Here is a 22,863-nt window from a genome sequence, read left to right as displayed (position 1 = left end):
GGGGAATGGAGAAAGGATGGGAAACAAAGGAGAACAGGCAGTGACATCTGTCACTAGTGTTTTATAAGTTAAAAATTCAGCATAATCTCCTGCCACCCTGTCCGCTATACTGAGTTCCAACAGCAACAGAATTGTCATGATTTCTACATGAATTAATTCAAATCTCTCTTTGCATGATATGGCGTAAGAAAGGGGCCATCTGGTTTATGTTCAGGGTGTCAGAACCACTCATACCAGCACACTTGCAGAGTGCAAGATGCAAGTTGACTGCACATATTAATGTCTCCTTACCCTCTGCCTCCCCGGGCCCCGGTGCTGTTGTCCCATTATGGTGCTGCCATTTACACTGTCAATAGCAATAATGGCACTAATGCCGTGCCTGGCGTGCACACAGGACCCTCCAGTTCCAACTGTGCTCACCAGCACAGACCCTGCCCTGGTCCCTTCGCACGTGGGAGGCTCAGGGACGTGCTGTGACCGCGTTAGGAGTGGCCAAGTGAGAGACCATCCAGCTTCCACAAGGTTAGTGCCTGAACTAGCGACCTGCTCCACACCCACGGAGTGTTGGCTTCCCCCAGGACACAGAAATGATCACCCACTGGGATGCTTGGGGAGAAGCATCCTGTGTGTGGAACCCTGCCCATCCCACTGGGAACAGGCCCTGGCAGTCACTCCAGGGGATATTTAAGATGCGGCTCTCAGGAGCCCGTGATGGTAACTTGGACACCAGTGAAGTGTAACTGGGATGTCTGTAGGTGATGACATCACACAGATCATGCAGATTTACACTGCACCGTTTTCCAGGATGCATTGAATTTTACCTGGATGTATTAATCCTCCTAACACCTTAAACCAGCGCTTGCAACTCCCAGGTAATTGCAGGGGAAAAAGAAAAAAGTCTTCTCAGGCTGAAACAAGCACAGCAGATTTTGATTAATTATGGTAGCAATTTCTGTTTTGCTTGTGTTAACATCTTGGTGACAAACTGGTTCACTGGGGTTTTTCTGGTAGTTGGTTGCATATCCAAAATCCAAGTAGAACTTGGTGGGTTTGCTGAGAGAAGTCACCAGCCCCCCAAATTCTGTTCCCTTTGCTGGATGGTAGAGGCGCAGGAGAGTGGGAAAAAAAGTCCCAAAGCAGAAAAGCCTCATCTAGAACAGATTAGCTCTGTTTATATTGCAAAGACTCTGGCTCAAGTTAGGGTTGGTTTTTTTTTTTTTTTTTTTTGCTTAGAAATATTGTTTTAGCGTGAATTTATCTTCAAATGAACTTTGTGGTAAATAGAATTCAAACACGAGCTTAAATTTAAGGTCTTATTTAAGTGCTTTTCGACTTCACTTGCCAGCTGATGATCTGGCCTGGCCTTTGAACATCTTTAGGGAGAAGAAACAGATTAATGAGATTAGAACATTTTGAATCACTTTTGTACTTCCCTGGGCCCATGATCTTTCTAATCCCTCGTCTCCACAGACCCTCTGAAGTGTGTTGGCTGGGTGCTGATAGACAGGGATGATGAAAACAGGGTTTGCTTGAGCATCCTTTCGGGTTTGGGAGGAACACGTTCCATGGCCCGTGGGTATGTTCAGCCTCGTGTGTCAGCGCGTGTTTAATCTCTTTGCTTTATGAAATCCAGCGTTCTGAGGGCTTCACTCTCCACCTCATGGGCCTCATTTCCTTCCTGAGCTTTGCACCAGATATTTCACAGCCAGGCCAGGCTTCTCAAAGGGGAACTGAGCCATTGCCACAGACTGGAGGTCCCCAGATCTGAACTTCTCCACCAACACATTTAATCTGTTCCTCAAAGGCTTTATTTGGAGGAAAGCAGCAAGAAGCCCAAACCCCCCAAAATATCAAAATTCCAAGGATTTTTTTTTTTTGTTTTTGGTCTCAGAGACCTTCCTCAAGGCAGGTTTAATTACATGTTCATCTCCTGGCAGCTCGGGCTCTGAAAAGCCCCATGGGAGGAAGCAGGAGAAAAGTTTGGAGTGCTGTAGATTGTGCTGCTGGTTCCTCTCGGTCGGTGCCAGAGGGTCCCCACGGGGTCATCTCCCAAAGGATCATCTCCCAAAGATGTGAACTTGGATGGCAACCATGGCTTTTGTTCTTTTTTTGTTCCTTTTGAACGTGTCAGGGCTCGGCTGCTCCCCACAATGATCAGAAGCTCAGAACTACAACTCCTTCAGGTTTCTCAAAGCAGTTTCTGAAGTTGCCTCCTGCACTGCAGTTCTGGTGGCTGAGGGGGAATGAGAGCTTGAAGCCCTGAATTCTGAAAGCCTGGGGTTTCTGGTGCTGCAGAAGGACTGGTGAGCACGGGGCCTGCTCTGGAAATGCATTTAAGACAAGCACGACTTTGAGCATATAAATAGTTGCACAGAAGTCAATGGGGCCCAAATTTATGAATCTGCCTAAGTGCTTTGCTGGATCTCTGCCGAAGGAACCACTTACCACGAGTTCCAATAACAGAATCAGAGCCCCTGTTAATGAGCAAACCTCTGGAGCAGAGATGTGAAATCCAGCTCCATCCACTCCTCCTTATCTGTGCTGCTCAGCTTGATTCCATCTCTACGGAAACTCGCCCTGCTGGGTGACATTTCTGGCCCTTGCCTTTTCCAGAAAGTGGTTTACAAGTTCCATTTTGCACCTGTGAGTGCAGCAGGGCAGTGCAGGATGGAAAGCAGCATCCAGAGCTCAGTTCCAGAGGGCAGGCACTGGAGCAGCCTTTTTTTCCTAGAAAAAGGCAGTTCCAGATCTCCATCAGTGAATTGTGGCTTTCGCCTTCCACTTTTTAAAATTTTTTTTTTGCAGCGGAGGAGGCTGACCAGGAAAGAGGAGCACGAATGACCAAGATCAGTCAATGCTGTCAGGTCTCTACACACTCCATTAGTGCTGGCAGGCACCAGAAATGCAGATTTCACTGGGCAGAAGATCATAAATCACTCTGGGAGGCGGCAGCTGGGGTGAGGGTGCTGGGAAAGGAGGAGATGGGGGGCTCATACGCCCAGTGCCAGGTCAGAGCCCTGCAGATGTACTGGCAGAGGCCAGGTCAGGACTCCACTGCACGAGGCACAGCACAGAACTGGAACTGGGTATATTTAATATATCCGTGTCGGAATTCTCGCTCTTAAAAGAAAAGTGTTGTTACAAATAATTTTTTTATTTTATTTCGCCCTCCGTTTGTTTTCTCTCATCCCACGAGGTGCTGTCTGGAAACAAAGCACCAAAGGGGAAGAAGAGCTGCCCTGGTGCTGGGAGCATGGCAGCCCCTCGGTTCCCAGAGCCCCTGGGGAGGGGGCCCAGGCAGCTGCTCTGAGGGGTCCCCAGCTGAAGCAGCAGCAGCAGCAGCAGGAACGCTGGGCAGAGACGTGGGATCTACTGAACCAGCCTTAGCTGAGGAATGCCAAGAAAGAAAGTGCTTGGAGGGTTTAATTTATGGAGATTAGCATGTCAGATATTCTCGTGGTGGGCTTGGCAGTGCCTGGGTAACGGTTGGACTCGACGGTTTAGAGGGTGTTTTTTTCTTCCCAACCTGAAAGATTCCGTGGTTCTGTGCATTGTGAGGGGAACTCTGGGATTGCTTTCAAGAAGTAAATCCCAAAACTTTTGCAGAATTCCCAGAGAGTTTGTAGGTTAAAGGATCTCCAGTCCTTCCCATTCTCACAGCATCCTCCGCTGCGGTTCACACAGAGCTGTGTTAACATGAGTCTGGAATATCTCAGCACATAATTATTTATCCTTCAATAAAACAAAGAAAACCATGTCTGAATCTGACTAATATCCCCTCCTCAGCCTGCCAAGTGGGGCCTGGTGTTTTCAGCACTGAAAAGCAAGCCTGACTCGCTGCATATTTTGTGTTACCATGGTTTATGTCCAACTGCAAGGATTTAATTTTGTCCGTCATCGAGCCGTGGTTTCCATATGACACCAGTACATTCCTTCCCTCCGCCTGCTGTTCTGACAGACGACAGAACCGAGTGAAACATTCCAAGCACCACTCTGAAAAGGCAGGAGCTTATGTTCCCCTGGCTTTGGAGATCAGGGGGCAGATCTTTTAGCAGGTATAAATTGCCCCCAGCCCGGCTCTGAAAACTCACACCGTTTGCCCCGGCTGAGGTGCAGTCTGGGACGTCTCTATTTCCCAGTACAATCAGATAGATAAAGCAGGACTGACAAATAAGGCAGAGTCTCCCTTTTGAGTGTGCCTGGCTATTCTGAGGGGTGATTATTGTGTTTCCTCCCGGGGCAGTCGCTGACCAGCCCGGCTTATGCCTCTGTGAGCCCGAGAGGAGAAAGCCCTCCACATATTTCTCCACTAACTGCAGCCTGCCCTGCCTCCCAGCCAATTTCAATTTCATGGCATCAACATTTTAAGAAAGCCAATCCCCAGGCTCTGCCTTGCCGAGACTGGGAGCAGATAAATGACCAGTTCCTTCTCAAAACACCGGCTGGGGTTTCAAAGGGGCCTGGGGGGATTACACACACGTCTCTCTTTGAAATTTAAGCTCTGGATCTTGAAAGAATAAGGTTTATTCCACAACTTCACACCCTGAAGGGACAGCTCATTGCCTGCGATTGCTGTGATGTCATCCCGTCAGGGAACTTTTCCAGATGAAGTCAGTGCACAGTCCTGAGCCACCTTCTGACCCCCATCCCCACCAGGACAGCAGTGCTGTGGCCCAGGCTGGGGGTTTTTCAAATGCTCTGGGTAACAGCAGCTCCCTGCTCAGTCCAGACCTTGGGAATACTGTCACTCTGAAGTGCTGAAAAATCCCAGTGGGTAGGAAGAGGAGATGCACTACCCTCAGGAAGGAAAAAAGAGCCCAAGAGGAGGACAGTAAACGATCCAGCAGGGCCTGCAAGTCAACACCATTCCTGGATTTAGCCAGGAACTCTGGCAGGTTTTGGAGTGCTGGGATTTTGCCCTGGATTTCCAGCCTCCAGAGCGGCTGCTGTCGGGGTTTGGTAGGTTGGTGGGGTGATGCTGCTGGTGCCAATAGCCCAGGAGAGGGGAAAGGAAAACTGCTGAGGCTGGGGAAGGAAACAGATTTGTATTAATTAGAAGCAAATGCTGTTTGTTGGGCAATGGGCTCCAAAGCAGATGTTTGTCCAAACAGCCAAGGGCTGGGTCATCTCCAAGCAAAAGTGATAAATAATAGGAACGATGTTTCTCGTTGTTTCACGTTTGCTCAGGTCAAAACCACGTGTTGTTCAGTGCTGGAAACAGCAGGGAGTGGCACACCTTGTGTCCTGTGTGACACCCCTGCTGTGTCCCTGCCCCACAGACCCAGGGCAGGCACGAGCTGCTGGACAGGCACTCACAGCCTTGCTTGCTCCACCTGTGACCAAATCCCTTCCATTTTATCCCCAGGAACAGCACCAGCACCTCTGTGAATCCCCATCCTGCATCAGAGCCAGCACAGCAGGGGACAGGCACTTCCTCCAGGGTACATCCAAAGGGGATGAGGGAAGAGCTCGGGATCCTTCCGTGGCCCAAACCTTCTGAACAAATTCGGTTTCTCCAGGTAAGGTTCGTGGTTTTAATTAATGTTGACACCTGAATTTGGGATGCCTGATTTGTATAACGCCCTTTTAAAAAATTAACCACGGTCTTCAGATCAGGTAAGTCTTCACTGTCCACTCTGGGCATGGAACACAAATACACGGAATCAGCAATTTTCAGAGAGATGCACCTGTTTGTTCCTGGAGTGGAGGTGACCTGTTGATTTCCTCCCACACTTCTGTGTGTAACATCTGCCCCCAGACATCCTCTGACTGTGTTTGCTCGTGATGTGGCACAGGTGCAGAAACACCTGTGGGTGCCGTTGCCAGCACATAAATCAGCAGAGCTAAACAAAGATGGGGATTTACATTCCTTGGGATTCCGAGTTTACAAATGGGTCAGGACGAGACAGCTCCCCCGGAATATTGTCCTGGGTTTGCGCTCAAATTGACTGATAAATAGTTTAGGTAAACACTTTTTTTTTAGGGAGTGGGTGTATTGTTCACCTTGGGATGTGTCCACGTGACTGTTCTCCTGTGTGTGTGTGGATACTTAGGGAAGTGTTTTGTGTCTTGAAGATGTGTGTGATGGGACAGAAAGCCTATATTTGAAATTAATTTGTGTAAATACACATGTGCGTGGAAAGCCACGCTGTTACAGACACACATGGAGTCACATGCATATGTGCATATATAATCACGTTTGTGTACACAAACAAATTATGTACAGAAAATTAAACATATGCCCCAGTCTCACCCCCCAGTGATGCATCCCCCTCCAAGGAACAGCAAACCTGTTTGTGTCAACACACAGACCCCTCAGCCCAGGAGATGTTGATACAGGCACACCAGGAAAACCAGAGGTCTCAGTACCTGGGAGGGCCATCACTTATTTACACGTCATCCCTACACCTCTGTGGTGCTCCCTCCTGCTGTAATCTCTGTCCCTCCCAGGCAGAGCTCCCCAGCCAGAATCCTCTGATCTTTGCCCTCTTTTCCTTCAAATTAAATTTCAACTTTTTTTAAAAAATCTCTGGTGAGTGACAAGCCAGTGCCAGAACTGTCTTTTAATACACAAAAGCATAAATAATGCCATCCATCAGAGCTGTCACTCAGCAAGATGGATTGCTACTTGTCCAGACACTGGAATGACACAGAAGTGAAAGTTAGAAACTGTCTCTTTTCTTTGCTCGCTTTCTTTTTCTTCTTCTCTCTCCCCCTTTTTTTTTTTTTTTTTTTTTTTTTTTTTTATTTGCTGGACTGCTTGATTCTGATTAATGGTGCTGTCAGGGAGGGATTCCGCTTGCCCGGATAATGAGTCAGGAATGTATTCCCTGTCACAAACACAGCAGATGTCAGGGGCAGAAGGGCCCGGGAATGCCAGAAACAATATACAGTTTCTTCCTAGTCCCCTGACAGGCCAATATGCTGCACAAGGTCTAATTTATGTAGACAAAATGCAGGCAAGGGGCTGTAGCAGCAGAGGAGCTGTGGGGAAGTGTGGAGTACAATGCGGGGAGAGAGCGCAGGGAGGTAATGAAGGCGAGCAGTGGGACTCAATAGCACTGCATCAAACGGCCTTAACAAGAATGGCCCAGGACCACTTTGACTCCATTAAAGTGCACTTTACATCATTATGGAGAGAAATCAAACAGGGCAGAGGGCTTCTGTTTCTTTTAATGGCTCGATTAGGTTATTCACTCAGGGGCTGCCAGGGGTGGTGTGATGGCCCCGGGGACAGCGGGGCTGTGTCCCCTCCCAGGGCAGGGCAGGCACTGCTCCTGCACGTCCCCCCCTGTGTGCACACGTTCACAGGGGGTTTGCCAGGCCTGCTGAAGGAATTTCGGAGCGATCAGTCTCGAGATTCCGTGGCTTTTCGGGGTTGGAAGCGCCGGAAAGGGGCCAGGTCCTGCTGAAAGCCCTTGGCCACCTGGGGCCCTGGCTTGGCACCCACACTGGCTCCAGGGGGTGCTGACCTTCCCCTAGGCTGGGGAGGAACTCACAGCTTCAAACTGCTGATGTCACAGAACGAACTCAGGTGCCGAGGAAGCAAATCAGCATTTTGAGGAGCGTGCAACTGCTCTGCTCTGCTGCACTGGCTGCTCAGCACTGCGGGGCAGTGTGGATGCCAGCGCTGCTTCAGCACTTGGAGGAATGAGCCCCTGGCCCAGGAGGACTCACACTCAGGGCCGTGGGAAGGTGTGTTTCAGACCCTGAAGGTGCTGCCAGGCCATCTGTATGGATCACAGAATAGTGAAAATATTAATTGCAGCAGAGACGTGACTTGGGGAAAGAAAAGAAAAGAAAAGGGTTTCATTTAAAGCCCTCTGATGTCTGTCAGAGTTTCTGCAGTGACATCAGAGTCACGCAGCAGACTCGGGAGAACTTCAGGGGAACACCCCTTTTGTGGAGCTGTCACATTATCTGTCCAGCATCTGCTTAATGAAATCGTGTCACACTGCACAATTCCGAGAGGGGGAAAAGGCTTTGAAACTGGTTGAGTCACAGGCAGCTTTTTAAGGCCACGGCTACAGAACTTTTTACCGTGATCAGTGTTTTCAGCCTCAAAAAGCCTTAAGGTAGACATACAGTCTCACCATGGAGCATTAAGTCTTTGTCCTAATACAGCCATTTCACTCTGTCTTTAACCAGGGTAGAAATAATGGATAAAAATAACCCCCCACGAGGCATTTTGGTGCATTCACACCAGTTTCTGCTGGTTTCAGCACACTGTAAGTCAGGCCACGTGTTCTGTGGTACTGCAGTCGTCCATGAACTCTTCCACAAGAGCCTGCTCCAGCTTTTATCTCTTTAATCTGATCCCTGACCCATGAATGGTCCCAGCAACTCCTTCCTGGGGAGCAGGAGCTCAGCTCTGATGGGATGTTGGCGCTGGAAGGTGAAGGACCCTGAGGTCACGGGATGTGAGGGAGTAGAGGGAGAGCACAGAGGGAGAAATCAAGAATGACAGAGAGATGGAAACAAAGATAAGGTTCTGCTACCCAGAGTCACCAGAGCAGGCAGGAGCTGCTCTGAAAGGGAAAGCACAGGCAGGATGCTGGGGGCTGACAGATCTCGTGCCCAAACTGAACAGGATTAAATGGCTGGTCCTGAGTTTTCCCCCACCCTGCTGTAAAATCCTGTGCAGTGTCACAGAGCCACGTGCACGCAGCAGGAATCTCCTGTCCATGACATCTGGGCAGCTTGTTTAACAGTGACACTGCCTAGTGAAGTGTATTTTCACTGGTCAGGGGGCTGTCCTGGCAGGATCAGCTTTGCCAGACCCTTCTAAACTGATAATGCTGTGCTATTTTTACCCTCCCCCAAAGCTCAACAAAGCTGTTTTTTATTTAAATAACTCCTGCTCACAATGCCCCTAATCAGAACCAGCACCTAACAGCCTGAAAATAAAGGAAATAAAATTAAAGGCTGCAATTGCTTTGGTTTTACAAGCCTGAGGCCTGGTGAGCTTTGCTCCAGGAGAGGGGGGGGTGTAAGGGGCTTGGGTTTGTTGGTTTTGCTGGTATTACCCTGATCAAAGCAGCTTATTGTTAAGTGAACACAAAAGTGGATTTAGAAAGTTAACACATTAAAATAGGTGTGATTGACATCAGAGGCAGTGCTGGAAGGGCGTGCAGGGAACAGGGGCAAGACGAGGCAGGTCTGGGGGGCTGCAGGTCAGGGATGGAGCAGGGCAGGAAGGCTCCAGGAGAACAAAAGTAAATTTACCTAATGAGGCTGGTGCAGAAGTGCATTCCCAGCAACAGGAATGACCCCTTCACTTCCATTTGTCTCTGTACCCTTTGGTGATCCCCTTTGAGTGAAACAATGTGGAGCCTCACTCTCTCCTGCCCTCTTTGTAATCCGCAGGGAGGGCAGGGTCTGTCATCCTGCTGGGCTGAGCTCTGGGCACACTCTGATCCCTGGGTGTAATGGAACCCTCTGGAAGCCGTTCTGACACGGGCATTAATAACAGTCCCAGGAGCACTCCTGGGGCAGAGCTGTGGGATGTGCCACCAGAGAGCCACGAGCACTGTTTAAAGCACAGCCCCCAGTGTGCTGTGGCACTGCCTGTGCTGGGGGGTGGGAGCACACACGTGCTGGGAGAGGGGGAGATAAGGCTGCTACAGCATTTATCTTCCTGTGCCTTTGGCTGTAATGAAGCTGCTCTTGTGTGGGCCGGAGTGTGCAGGGATGTCGTGAGAGGGAGGGAAGGCTCTGCCTGTGGCAGCAGCTCCGGCACAAAGTTACTCCACCGGATGGAGGGCAATGGAAGGAGAGTCGTGACTTGGCTGCTGGTGGAGCAGGAGGGGCTGCAAGGCTTTGGGAAGTCACACTGACTGTGTGTCATCATCCCAGCCCCCACAGTCAGCTGCCCCACGCCAAGGTACCCGCTGTACCTGGACGGGGAGCTGGAGCAGCTGCTGGGAATGCTGATGGAAGCAGGGAAGGTGGACTTTCCAGGGCCACCCTTCCAGCCTGCCGTGCCCCCTCTGCCTGTCAGCTCTTGTGGGCAGCAGCTGAGCATCCAGTTATTGGAGCTGTCACCAGCTGGGCTTCGCAAAAGTTGCAGCCCAGAAGATTTATGCCTTTTGGGAGCCAGGGCAGCATTCTGTGTAACCTGAGTCCTTGCAGGACCAGGGCAAAGCCTGGTCAGTGCTCAGGCTTGTCCCTGCAGCCCCACGAGAGGGGATTGGATTTCAAAGGTGCTCTGTGTGTCGTCCTTGGAAGACAAAACACAAATAAGGGACACCCCAGGCCCCAGGCGTCTGTGCCAGGGCACGGGGGAGGCAGAAAGCTCGTGTGATCAAAGGTGCCCCCTTGGCTGAGCCACAGCCCTGGGGAGGCAGGCTGGGAAGAGCAATTTTCACAGATCTCAGCACCAGGAAATAGGCATTTCATCATGAGTTGAGTCGTGGAGAGCAGGACTCGGACAGGCTGTTGCCGCTAAGGCAGAGACAAATGTAATTTATTACCCCGAGGCCTGGGGAGGTTTGGGGTACTCAGGAGGAACATGAAGCATTAAGGAGGCCTGCCCCCCGAGGAGGCTTTTTGCAGAGTGACTAATTGAGATGGGCTATTCTCCTCTGAGCACATTCAGTCCTTTCACACGTCCCTGTTGTAAAATAAACACCGTGGAGGTGCGGGGAGAAGGGGCGGCCTCGCTGCTGAAGTGCTGACCCAAAATTCGGGACACCTGGGCTCGCTCACAGCTGGTGTAGGTGGCTTGCACAATTCAGCAGGTCAGTTAATCTTTCCCTCCTCTATCAGTTCCCCATCTGCAGGAGCTGATGAGGCCAGCACGGTGCTCCCAGGTGCTGGGAAATACAGGTGTCCCTGGACACGCTGTCCCAGGGAGCAGGGTTGAGGTGAGGACGTGACCCCCAGCCTTCCCCTGGAGAGGTGGTTTCAGTCCTGGTGACTGATGAGCAGTCGGGGTTGGAGCAGGGAGCGGGATGGAGGTCATGTCTTGCACCTCAGCTCCTGCCTGCAGGTGTTTTCCTGGGAGCTCTGCAGGTTCTTACCTGTCATTGTCCAGCCTGGGGTGTATTTTGGGTGAGCAGGGCAGGGAGGCTGTGCTGAGGGAAGATTGTGACCTTGCAGGAGTGATTTCACACGGCTGCACCACAGCTAAGAGCTGCCTCTCCTGTGCCTGCACTGCAGGGGAGGAGGGCTGGGGACTCATTAATATTTCTGAGATGTGCGAAGAGTTTTCAGGTGAATTGGGGCCCTTTATAGCCGTGCAAGGTATTGGGTGTTTTTCATGCATGTGGTGATTAACTGTTGGTATTAAATGCTGAAGCCCACCCCTTCCCATATGTGCGAGTGTGTGTGTGTGTGTAGCAAGGCCAGGCAAATGACTAATGCAAACCTGAGGAGAGACAGCAGAGCATATTGTAAAGATCAACCCTATTTCAGCTTCTGTTCGAATAGGAAATGCCAGAGATTGTTTCATAGTCTTCTGCAATGTTCATTATAAAAGTCCCCAGATGGCAGATGGCTATTAGCTCACTGTGACCTATATAAATGTCAAACGTAAAGCTATTGCCCCAGTGAAAATCTCAAAATAAATAACAACAGGAGGGATGCTGTTCCGCTGCCACCAGGATTTATGGATTATGAATTCATGCTAATTCATCCCAAAGCCAGCAGAAGAATGGATCTTGTCCTTTTGGAGGAATTCACCCAACACCTGCTCTCAGGCGAATTTGAGTCCCCCACGCCTGATCCTCCCCTGATCCCCGCTCAGCTGCCTCCCCTTGCAGTCACAGCTGGTTCCTGGGAAGAGCAGGGTGTGCCCAGGCTGGGATCGATCACCCCGCTGACAATGCCCGTGTCACTCACGGCTGACAGGGGAGCCTTGCCTTTGTTTGCCAAAACCGTGTAACAGCAACTTGAAACCCGATTTCAGGTTGTTTTCTTTGCCCTTATTGATCTCCATGGCACCTGTCAGTCAGGGAGAGCGTGTGAATCCTCTCCTTTAGGATTTTAGGAGTGTGTTTGCAGAAGCAGATCGGTGTCCCCAATCCCGGTCCCCAGGCCTGCAGCGGCTGGTTTGGAGGAGCGGGAGGAGGGGAAGGGGGGGCTTCGTTTGCTGGGCTGTTTTGTTGTTGTGTTCTCGTGGATAATCAAAAGATGAGCAGCACACCACGAGTAATTGGGATCCCATGTGCCATGTCAGGAGTTCAGTGCAGCTCCCCCGAGCCACAGAACCTCGGCGTGTCCACTTAACTTCGTACCCGGCCTGCATTTATCTCACCTGTAGACAAGACCTTTGCCAGGAAAAGAATGGCATTCTTGGGTTTTAAGGAATTTGTCCTAAATGGGCGTTTCAGGAGGATGGGATGGACAGCCTGGCAATCACCATTCAGTGTGTTCATTTATATCCACGGCGCTGCTGAGCTCAGATGCCTCAGGTGGCACCAAGGACACTCAGTGCTCACTGAAGAGCAAACACAGAAGCAGGTTGTTTTTAAAAATATATTATATTAAATGGTAGCGTTGGAAAAAATTGCGCTTTTTTTCCCCCTCCAAAGCAGTTTTCACAAAACAAGTTGTTGCTGCTGTCAAAATTCTTTAAGTTTCACCAACACAAATTGTGTTTTGTTTTTTTAATATATTGCTCGGCGGAAAACATAAATGAGCAGATTTTAGAAATATTTCATCTTCATAAAAGGCATTTTTGGTAAACAAATACAAGTGAATATTTTATTAATGTTTTTGATAAAGGTATGAACATGTAGTGATGTCATGTGGGGAATGAATCAGCTTATTAAAAAATTAAGAGAGGAGTAGGAATGTGGGTCATTTCTATCCACGCAGGAGCAACTTCAACCATATTTTTCTCTCAAATACGAGACTTCGTTTTCGAACTGTTGCAATAATAAACATTCCCAAGAAGCATAAACTTGCTTTCCTTTCTCAGCACACCAGTTTATACTGGCTGGAAGCTCACAGGCCTCTGAACCTGGGAATCTCTCTGTAAAAATAAACCCTGTGTCACACCTGGGGCTGCAGAGCTGTTCCCTGTGACTCCAAAGCTGAGAAGTGGGGTGGATGTCACACAGGCAGAGTTAGATGTGTTTGTGAGCAACAACTGACAGACTGCTGCAACACCCCCCCCAAGGCCCACTGGGGTCTGGGAGCACCAAACAGTAAATCCAGGGCTCAAATCTATCGTGTAGTTAATGACCAGAGCTCTAAAAATGTGTGTTCAGCCTGACATTACAGTGACAGTGCTAAGTGCTTCCTGCTAAGTGCAGCTCTGCCTGATATAAATTGGGAGTAATTAAATCCATCAAAAAGTGGAGCTGTGGTCACAGTAGCTGTGACCAAAGTGTGGCCAGCAGGGACAGGGGGATCTGTGGCGTGGGTTGGGCAGGAGTCAGGGCTGGGAATGGCTCTGTTTGCTGTTGTGGCTCCCCAGCACTGCCACCCTCAGCAGGAGTGCTGTCCCTGGCACAGGTTGCCCAGGGAAGTTGTGGGCTCCCCATCCCTGGAAGTGTCCAAGGCCAGGTTGGACGGGGTTTGGAGCAACCTGGTCTAGTGGAAGGTGCCCCTGCCCATGGCAGGGAGGTGGAACTGGATGATCTTTAAGATCCCTTCCAACCCAAACCATTCCAGGATTCATGATTCTCTGATTCTGTGCCGAAAGGATGGACAAGGAGATTCTCTCCTTATGTCATACTCAACCTTTCTCCCAATTTTTTTTCCCCCCCTGCATAAAGGAGGGCAAAACCAAGGAGCAAACTCCTTCTCTTGTGTCTGTGCAGCTTCACCTGCAGTGGCTCATTTGCTGCCCTGGGGGGGTCTTTGCTGGCACTGCTGGGGCTGGGGAGACTCCCCAGGGGATGCAGAGCTGGTAGGAGCGATGGCAGAGCGAGGCCCGCTGTTCTGCCAGGCCTGCAGAGAGAGAAAGACAGCTTGGCTGCAGGCAGATCTTTCCCTCAAGAGGCCCAGTTCCAGCTGCCCATGGAAGCCAAGCAAATCTGTGTGAGATGATGGCACTGCCACGGGGAGAGACGAGGCGTGTGTGGCTGGGACACCAGCACCCCTCGTGTGGCAGCGCGGCAGGGTTGGAGTTAACGTGGCCGAAGAAGCAGGAACAAAGAAGGCTTTCCTTTCCCATTCCTTGGCATGCCTGCTCCTTGCCTCTCAGAGCGTTTGCGTGGCCGTAAATCCCGAGCTCTGGAGGATATTTCCAGCCAAAGCCTACATGTGCAGGATACTGTAATGTAAACTGCATATGTTGTGAGAAGTTGTTAAATGGGACCAGCAGATGATAATGTGCCCAGCGTTGCTGCTAAAACATCCCTCCACTTCCTCCCCCCACAGGGAAAACAGGACCTCTGCCCCATCAATCCTGCCTTCCTGACAGGCCTATAAATTCAAATAAAGGAGAGTTTGGGGCACCAGAGCCCCAGGAGCTGCCCCCGTGGCAGAGCAGCCCTGGTTCTGAGGGAGCTTCAGGCACATCCAGGGCTCACTTGCTGTTTCCCATCTCCAGGCTCTGCCTTGCAGGCAGTGAGACTTGTTGAAAAAGTCTGGCACAACCCACTGCATCTGCCACCTTTTCCCAGTCTCTTTCCCACCGCTCTTCCATTGCAAAATAGCTGTTCCCCTTTTGCTGTGTGAGCTTCAGGATAAGGGGAGCTGCGGTGTTTCCTCCTTGCTGGAGGAGGTGCAGCTGTTAAGGCCACCTGGTGAACACAAATAAGGGACTCTCCTCATCGGCTTCTACAGGAACCGGGGCTCAGGTGGGCAGAAAACTGGCACCTCTCCCTGTCAAAATATTTGGAGGTGGTTTCATACCAGGAAAATAATCTGGATGCTCCTCTTGGAGTAGAATCCTGGTGGAGACCGTTACACACTCTCAGGTTTTTACCTGGTAAAAACTGGAAGGGGAAACCCTTGGAAATACAGGGCAATTTAGATCCTGCCCTTTCCCTGTGGAAGTTGGGTGCCCATTTCTGAGACAGCAATCACCAAGGCTCCCATGGGGCAAGAAATCCTCCCACTTCTTCGCTCTCGTTGGAGTGGGCCCTTTTCATTCCACACTGCCAGTTCCCTGTGATTGAAATTTGAAAGCATGTAGCTGTTAATCTGGGAGTGATTAAAGAGCCTCATTTCTTGGAAGAGTCAGTACTCATCATCTGCCGTGCTGAATGAGCCTCTAACATCCCCTGATCCCATTATATTGTGATTAATTGTGCCAGTTTAAGTCAATAATTCATTTGTTAAAAATAGGCCTGCAAAGTATCATTTGTCTCAGGGGAGATATCAGAATAAAAAAAAAAAAAATTCATTTGATACTTCTCATTAAATTAGTGTTGGGAGTTCTATTGAAGGGTTCTGTTCATGAAACATTTATTGCAGGCTTATTTGATAAGAAGTTGTATTTGTCTAAAATTATGCCTGCTAACAGATGTAAGGGCCTGCATTTTTCCATTGCTAATGAAAGGATAAGAGTCTAAATAAGTACGTGACTGGGGAGAGGAGTCTGTGGTGACAATAGCAGAGGTTTTGGAACATGTGTTTTATAAAACAGGTGGAGATAATGTCCTCATCTTTCACTGCAAAGTGGGGTCCCCTTCTCCCCACTCCCTGCTCAGCGTGACAGTGGTAATGGGAGGTTATGTGCCTGCAATGGGAGATGGATGTGCCTCAAAGACTCATATGTGTAAATGGTTATGAATGTTGCATTCATATTCATCGAGCCATTAAAAATGTTTCGGCTGTAAACGGCCCTAAAAGGAATATATAGGGAATAGTAGCTAGTCTGCTAATGATAATGGCCATAACTGACAGAGACACATGCTTAATATCTCCATCCCTCCACTCAGTCAGACTTTGGGCCACGGGAATATTCCTGGAGGGGTGTGGAAGGATGTATGGGTCATGGGAGCTCACCAAGGCTGCACAAACCACCCCTCCAGGAGCAGGTTGGGTGGCTAATGGGCTGTGCTGCCCTGATGGATGGTGGGTCACGGGTTTCAACCCCGGCCAGGTCACCGGGGGCCAGACCCCTCCCTGGCTGATGGATGTGCAGAGCCCACATGGCCGGACCAAGGGGGTTCCCTGCCGTGTGTTCCCTGCCCTTCTGCGCCCTGATTCGAGATCCAGCCCTCACAAACAGCAGGATAAGGTTTGAACTGCCTTGGCATCCCTAAAGGAATCTCTTGCAGTGCCCTGAGAGCTGCTGCCCACACACCCACCACAGCTGCAGGAGCCACTGTGCTTCTCCGAGGAGATAAAGCCCTTTGGGGACACTTACCTGGCTGGTGGCTGGATTGAGGTGGGGCTCCAGTCACATGCATAGTTTTCTCTCTCCTCCCCTCCTTTCTCCCCATGCCATTTCTTGATCTTTGCTAGATTACCAATGATTTATGTAAAAGACTTGTCTCAATTACTAAGGACACGACCCCGTGTCCTCATTAATCACCTGGAGCACCGGAGCCGCTGCTGGGAAAGGTCCCTGGGGCAGCTCCCCACGCAGGGCTGGCTCAGGTGTGTGCCCTGTGCTCGCCCTGCCTCTGTGGCAAAGGGCTCCTTCTCCCAGAATCCCCTCCAGGTTCCCTCTGGAGCTGTCTTGTGCCAGGCAAAGCAGAGCCTGGTGTGTCTCAGGGTGACAAGTGCCAGCACCGCTGTCCCTGCACGGGTGACAGCGCAGAGGGTGCAGTTAAATCCTTGCTCTGATGCCACGAGGCCCGGCTGGACCGGACCCATCACTTGTTTCGAGTCATGAAATGAAGGATGGGGAGAATGTGCCAGGGAAGGGGGTGCTGGAGAAGCCAAGGAAACCCTGCACCGCTCAAGGAAACGGCCAGGCTGGGTTTGGAAACCCCATCAGGTCCGATGCCAGGGCCTGTTCCAAAATTCATACCAAGGAAAAATGATCTCTGCAAACCACAAATGCCTCTTCAAAGCCAGGCTGTGTGGGGTTGTGTTTTGTTTTTTTTTGCCTGTGTCTTTGAGCTATTTTATAGCTCTTGCATCACGTTACCTGGGGGTCTGCCCACCGCGCACAATCCCCGCATTGTCCGGGAGCGCCCGTGTCTGACAGCAGGTTCTGTTCATGGGACCTGCTCGGCCAAAAATGTGTCACCACCACCAGAGGGTGGGCGAAAAGCGCCTCTGATGGCCGAGTGACGGGTTTCATGTGTTTGTGTGGGGTGCAGAGGACGTGAGCTGGAGCAGCAGCGGGGCAGGGGGAGGAGGGACGCGCAGGGTCCGACAGATGCGGGCCCTCAGCTCCCCATCCCTTGACATGACCGGGGGTTTGCAACCTTTTAATGCACTGCTGCTACTCCTGGTGGTGTCCGTGGAGAAACAGGATGGATCTTGTTTATGCTGAGCAGAGCTCAGCTCAATTAAGTCGATGAAGCCAAATCAAGGACAATTTCTGTCCGATGGAGCCGCGAGTTAGTCTCTCTGTAAAACCAGCGCAGGTTGTGTCTCTCTCTGACAGATGGCTCGAGGAAGGTAGGGGTGCCTTGTCATTTTCTCACACTTTGGCAACATTTTGTGTAGCTTCTCCTGTCAATAAAATCTCGTTTGAATTGACCTGAATTGACAGATAACTATTGACTCAAACAAGAGATGGATCCAGTCAATAAGCTCTCACGCCTCAGGGCATAAGCCAGTCACTAACTCAGGGAAGGTTAGAAGGAAATATCCCTGATGTGTTGATTATTCCATAAAATTGTCCACTAGGAGGATTTATGGACATTTGGTTGCTCACAAATACAACATACAGGGCTGTAGGGACCATTAACCTGTTCTAGCCCAACAGCTCTGAGGTTCTGCAGCTCTGAGTCTCTTTTCATGAATTGTAGAAGAAAAATTGGGTGTTGGTGGTGTTTAAAGGCTTGGAAAGAAGCAGAATTTTGTTGCTGAATCTTAATCTGGGTATTGGAACCTGGGATGTGCTTTCTCTATTTCTCTCAGAGACATCCCACTCAGAGCCTTTGGTGCCTGAATTAAAAATAAGAGCTGAGTTTTGTGCCTCCTCCTTGTGTTTCAAACCCCGGAGTACCTGAGTTTGGGAGGAGCAAACCTCTTGCTTTCAACAGGTGGTGTTGCTGCAGAGTGTGGGGGAGCTGTGCTCCCACCTCGGAGCTGTGTTTGCTCTCCAGAGGGTTCTTGGTGCTGAGTCCTGCACTGATGGCTCAGGCTTTGAGAACCCCAGTGCAGGGGAAGGAAAGGTTCAGCAGGAGGAACAGGTGTCAGCTGGGAGGTTGTCACCAAACTGACTCCCACAGCATCCCTGGGATCTGAACTTCAGAGGCTGAACCCCTGGAAGGGAGGGCTCTGGGAGTGCAGCTGGAGCAGCTGGAGCTCCCAAAGGCCCCTGGGTGGGGAGTGACATCCAGCAGCACCTTCTGTGGGGGCTCAGGAAAAGCTGCTTTGGGTGACACTGTGTGTGTGTGGACGTTCCCCACAGCCCTCCCCGAGGAACAGCTCGTGCTGGCAGGGCAGGGTGGCGCTGGGCTGGGGTGCTGGAGGTCGGGAGCTGTCCCTGCTGTCCCTTTAAGCCATGTGCTGTCCCCCTGTTCCCAGTGCAAGGCTGCCTGTCAGCAGGGAGCAGAAAACAGATTGTGACACAGGGCAGTGATTTTTTTTAACAATCCTATTATGAAAGACAGAGTGCTCCCATTTCCTTTGCAGCTTTTATCAAGACTTAAATTGCTGCCAAGGGAGAAGGAGGGAGGGGGGGGGGGAACTTCACTGCTTTTATTTTATTTTTAATTTTTTAAGAAAGGATTTTGCTTAGTTACTAAATTCCTCCCTAAGTCTCCTCCAAGCAGAGATCCAACAGTATCCCTATTAAATTATATAGAGCGAGTCCAGTCCTTGGCTGTCAGCGGGACCCATCAGTCCTAATTTATCGCCCCAGGAAACACAGTACAATTATGGTAATAAATAATAATAGGATTCAGTACATGACAACATGAATGATGGAGCCTCTCAGAACTCATTTACATTGCTTTGTGTTGCAATCACCCTGCTTCTAATGTAATGCCAAGCAAATGAGCCTTTTTGAATATTGTGCAATCTATTGCAAGTCAACTGGCACAAAACTCACTCAATAAATCATGTTCAAACACATGCCTCTAATGACAGGTAAATCAACAATGAAGTAATTGCATTTAATGTATTGAAATACTGGACAAAAACAGTGACCTCAAAGTGACTTTTTGGAGAAGGTTTGATATAGTTGCAATGGCAAAAACGGGTCTGTTTGGCTGTTTTTTTTTTTTAATCAGGCACTGATACACATGTGAGAGTTGTTTCCTTGGCACACCTCGGTGTCCTGGTGCTCCTGTCCCAGCTCAGAGCCTGACGTGGCAGCGCTGGGGCTGAGCCTGGGCTCGGGATCAATGCTCTGGATAAATCCTCTGGATAATCAGGGACAGGGGGGGAGTCTCTGCGGCTGCAGAGCTCGGTGACAGCACTGTGGCACCTCGGCTGCACAGCCTGGGGGTTCTGGCCTGTTGCTTCCAATTGATTTGGTTCAGTTTCCCCAATTTCCACGTTCCATTTATTCCAATAGGCAAGGGGAAAGACGTGTAGGGCTGCAAAGCAGAGGCTGCTGTGGCCCCTCCTGTGGTTTCACGGGTAGTGGGGTGGTTTGGGGCTGCGTTTTGGGGGGCTGAAGGCTGGAGGAAGGCGTGTGTTCAGCTGGGAGTGCTCTGATCAGGTGGTGTTTTCTCAGGGGACGTGGCTCCACAGAACCATCCGTGCTCCAGCAGAGGTGTTGCTGGTTTTGCTGCCCTTCCCCACGCCACGTTCCCTGCTCACATCCCAGCACTGCCCCATAAAAACGTGGTATCTGCAGGGGGAAACTCCCAAGATTCTGTTTGAAAGCAAACGAAGAAACGACGTTGCAGATTTTGGCTCTGACTTCACTCCCTTACCCTTCCCTTGCAAGGGAATTTTGCAAGTGTCAAAGGTCTCCTTGGATTCTTCAGGCAATGGAAATGTTTTACATATCCCCAGGCTTGACTGTCTCTGCTGATAGCTCCCATATGATATAAACTGATTAGCAAAATGTCTAGAGTCAGGACAAAAGAACTATTAACCAAGAAAAAAAAAAAAAAAAAAAAAAAAAAAAAAAGAAAACAACGAGAAATTTCTGCAATTTTAGAAAATTGTTACCAGTTGTACTTTGCCATCCCGCTTGTTCCTTGGCAGTAGGAACGTCAGGACGCAATCACCCAGTTTTCCTAGACACCAGGGCTCTGGGATCTCAGCTATAAATACTTCCAGTGTTGATCATGTGGTGGTTGTGTGGGGCTTTGTTTTGCTTCCTCCTAGCTGTTAGGATGGATTCCTGTCATCCCTGGGAAGCGTGGCAGGTATTTGGCAACACGGCTCCCTGCTGCCACAGTTCATTGCCCAGAGGTAAAACCCTTCACACCCTGCAGCCTAAACTCAGGATGGGGCGTGGGGTGCTGGTTGTTTAGTTTGGGGAGTCTGAGGCAGAGTTGTGGTCTAAACTTCTGTCAGCTTTTCTTGCTGGTTTTAGGTGGAAATAAACCGCCCCTGAGCTTTTCAGGTGCAGTGGTGTGAGAGTCCCAGCCTGGATAACGCCCGTGGCTGCAGCCCAGGCCTGCTCCTCCGAAATAAAGGTGGGTCAACAGCTGGATCCTGGTTTTAGCCCAAGATTTTGCCTGGTGTTTGCTGAACCAGTATTTTCTCCGGGCTGCTCCCCGGGACAGCCACAGGCGGGCAGGGCCGTGCGGTGATGACACGTGTGCTCACCGCGCACACACGTGGGTCCCGCCGCGTCCCCTCGCACCGACGGGTCCCGTTTCCAGGCTCTCCCCCCCCTGGAGCTGCAGCCCCCCCTTCCTCCCCTCGGTGGGAATCAATGGCAGCAGTTTGGCGGCAGGAAACGGACTCGCTCCCCGCCCGTTCCAGGCGCAGCTCCCCAGGGCCAATAATCAGCTCTGGCTGCGAGGCGGGCGGCGCAGGCAGCGTGATTGATGAGCGGGGGTCACCGCGCTCCACCTTTCCCACTGCAGCGCCGGAGCTCACGCACAGCCCAGCTGGAAGGGAGCACGGGGCTGAGAGCGAGGAATAAAGGGTCAGAAGGAGAGGGAACTGCAGAGGGCCCCAGCCAGGACAAAAGGAAGGGAAAAACTACTGAGTTGGGGTTCCTGATCGTTGCTCCCCCTCTCCCTGCAGGGAATTTTGGGGGAGCTGCTGCATTTACTGCTCTGGAGACAGGGAAGGGTGCAACCCGTAAGGATTATGGGAATCTGGGATTTTGGGAAGGGGATTTGGGAACATGAATGCTCCTTTTTCTTTGCTGTCCCTCTGCCATCCGCCGCTCTGTGCCTGCTCCAAGGACATCGTGCTGCTGAGGGTTGTGGAACACACTGGGAAACTGGGAGCTCCAAAATGGGGAATGAAACCTGGACAGGAGTGAGAGTGCTGTGAGCAGTTATCTCCTCTGCATCTCCAGGCTCGGAGGGTCTGCCTTCCCTGGCTCCTGGGAAAGGATGGCACGGGGGAAAAGGGATCCCCCTTCACTTTCCAGAAGGAAATTCCTCCAGAGAGGCATTGCTTCTGCCCTGCCTTTCCTTCCCAGGTCCTACTGTTGCCTTTGGGAAAAGCCTTCCCCCTGCTCCGAGACTTATTAACCCCCAAGCTTTTTACTTCACTCAGTCAAGGTTTGCTCTCTGCCCTGTGGAGTGTGGAAGTGGGGATTTGCAAAATCCACAGGAGACCCCCAAAGTGTAAAATACTGTTCTCATCCTCTAAGTACAGGCTTGGAGCAGTTGCACAGAGATGTCCTTGGGGTCCCTGGAGTCACCACACGTGCACCAGGGTACCTGCAGGTAACAGCTTGGACTCACAGGGTCTCACAGGACTCACTTTCTCTCACGCTGTGCACGTGCTTTGCTTCACCTCCAGGGCCCAGAAGTTTTGTCTTTTTAAGAAGAGTCTTGAAAAATCTCTCTCAGTGCAGTAAAACCACTGTGAGAACACCAGGTTCAGTTTCAGGCTGGTTTAAAGTGAATTAAGAGATTAGGAGCAGCGCCACAGCCTTTGTGCTGGCTTACTAAGTCAGTTAAAGATTATCTATTGGCATGTCAGATGCATCATCACCTCACTGTGATTCAGCAGTTGCTCTTCATGTGCACAAATGCAAGTTAACATGCTGGAACTAGAACATTTTTCATTGAGATTTAACTTAATACAACTTCACCTTTGTTTGCTCTAACAACATTCAGTGGCTCTAATGACTCACAGAGCGGGTGTCGCTCTGAAATTTGAGTCTTTGCAAGAGACGTGAAATGTTGTTGTTGCCCTACTTTGCAGAATGAGGAGATACAGTGAAAATGGGAGAAATCGGTCCAATAGCACTCAAGAAACTGGCAATAAAGAAGACATGTCAGTCACTTGTAGGAACAGAGGGAGATTTTGGATTTAATTCACCTCAAATTTCAGTTGATTCTGCACAAGTGAGTAGTGATTTTTGATTCACTGCAGACAAGAAAAAAATGCTGATTTTGCTGGCTGAGTCAGCTCTGAGAATCTGATTTGGGTATGGCAAGGTTTATTCTTTTGTGATTATAACAAAATAACAAAAAGATGTTCATCAGAGGAAAAGGTGAGATCTTGCCCTCGATCTTTCTCTTTCGTGGGTGTGTAATTTCACACTGTGTGTGAAACAGGCTGGGTTTGAGGGGGCACAGGAGAGGAGAGGAGAATGAACTGGTGCAGCTGAAATTTCCAGGACCTTATGGACCAGTAATAGAAAACCTGCTCCTGTGAATTCCCTGGTTCCCACTCGCCAGGGTCCCCCAGATCTGCAGTTCTCAGTGACTCCAGCAGCATGCTTTGCTCTGCTTCCCT

General features: G+C 50.3%; 1 long non-coding RNA gene across 1 annotated transcript; it reads left to right on the top strand.

The window, feature by feature from the left end:
- The first annotated feature begins 4,655 nt into the window (after positions 1-4,655).
- LOC114064388 lies at positions 4,656-22,416 on the top strand. Its single transcript, XR_003572749.1, has 3 exons — positions 4,656-4,895; positions 5,366-5,519; positions 22,327-22,416. It is a non-coding gene; the product is annotated as an uncharacterized LOC114064388 (long non-coding RNA).
- Positions 22,417-22,863: the final 447 nt, after the last annotated feature.

The sequence above is a fragment of the Empidonax traillii genome, unplaced genomic scaffold (assembly GCF_003031625.1).
Source record: "Empidonax traillii isolate 1590-97213 ecotype Southwest subspecies unplaced genomic scaffold, ASM303162v1 scaffold540:size480560, whole genome shotgun sequence".
Classification (NCBI taxonomy): Eukaryota; Metazoa; Chordata; class Aves; order Passeriformes; family Tyrannidae; genus Empidonax; species Empidonax traillii.
Note: the sequence above shows the minus strand (reverse complement) of the source record. Positions and strands in the feature narration are given on the sequence as shown.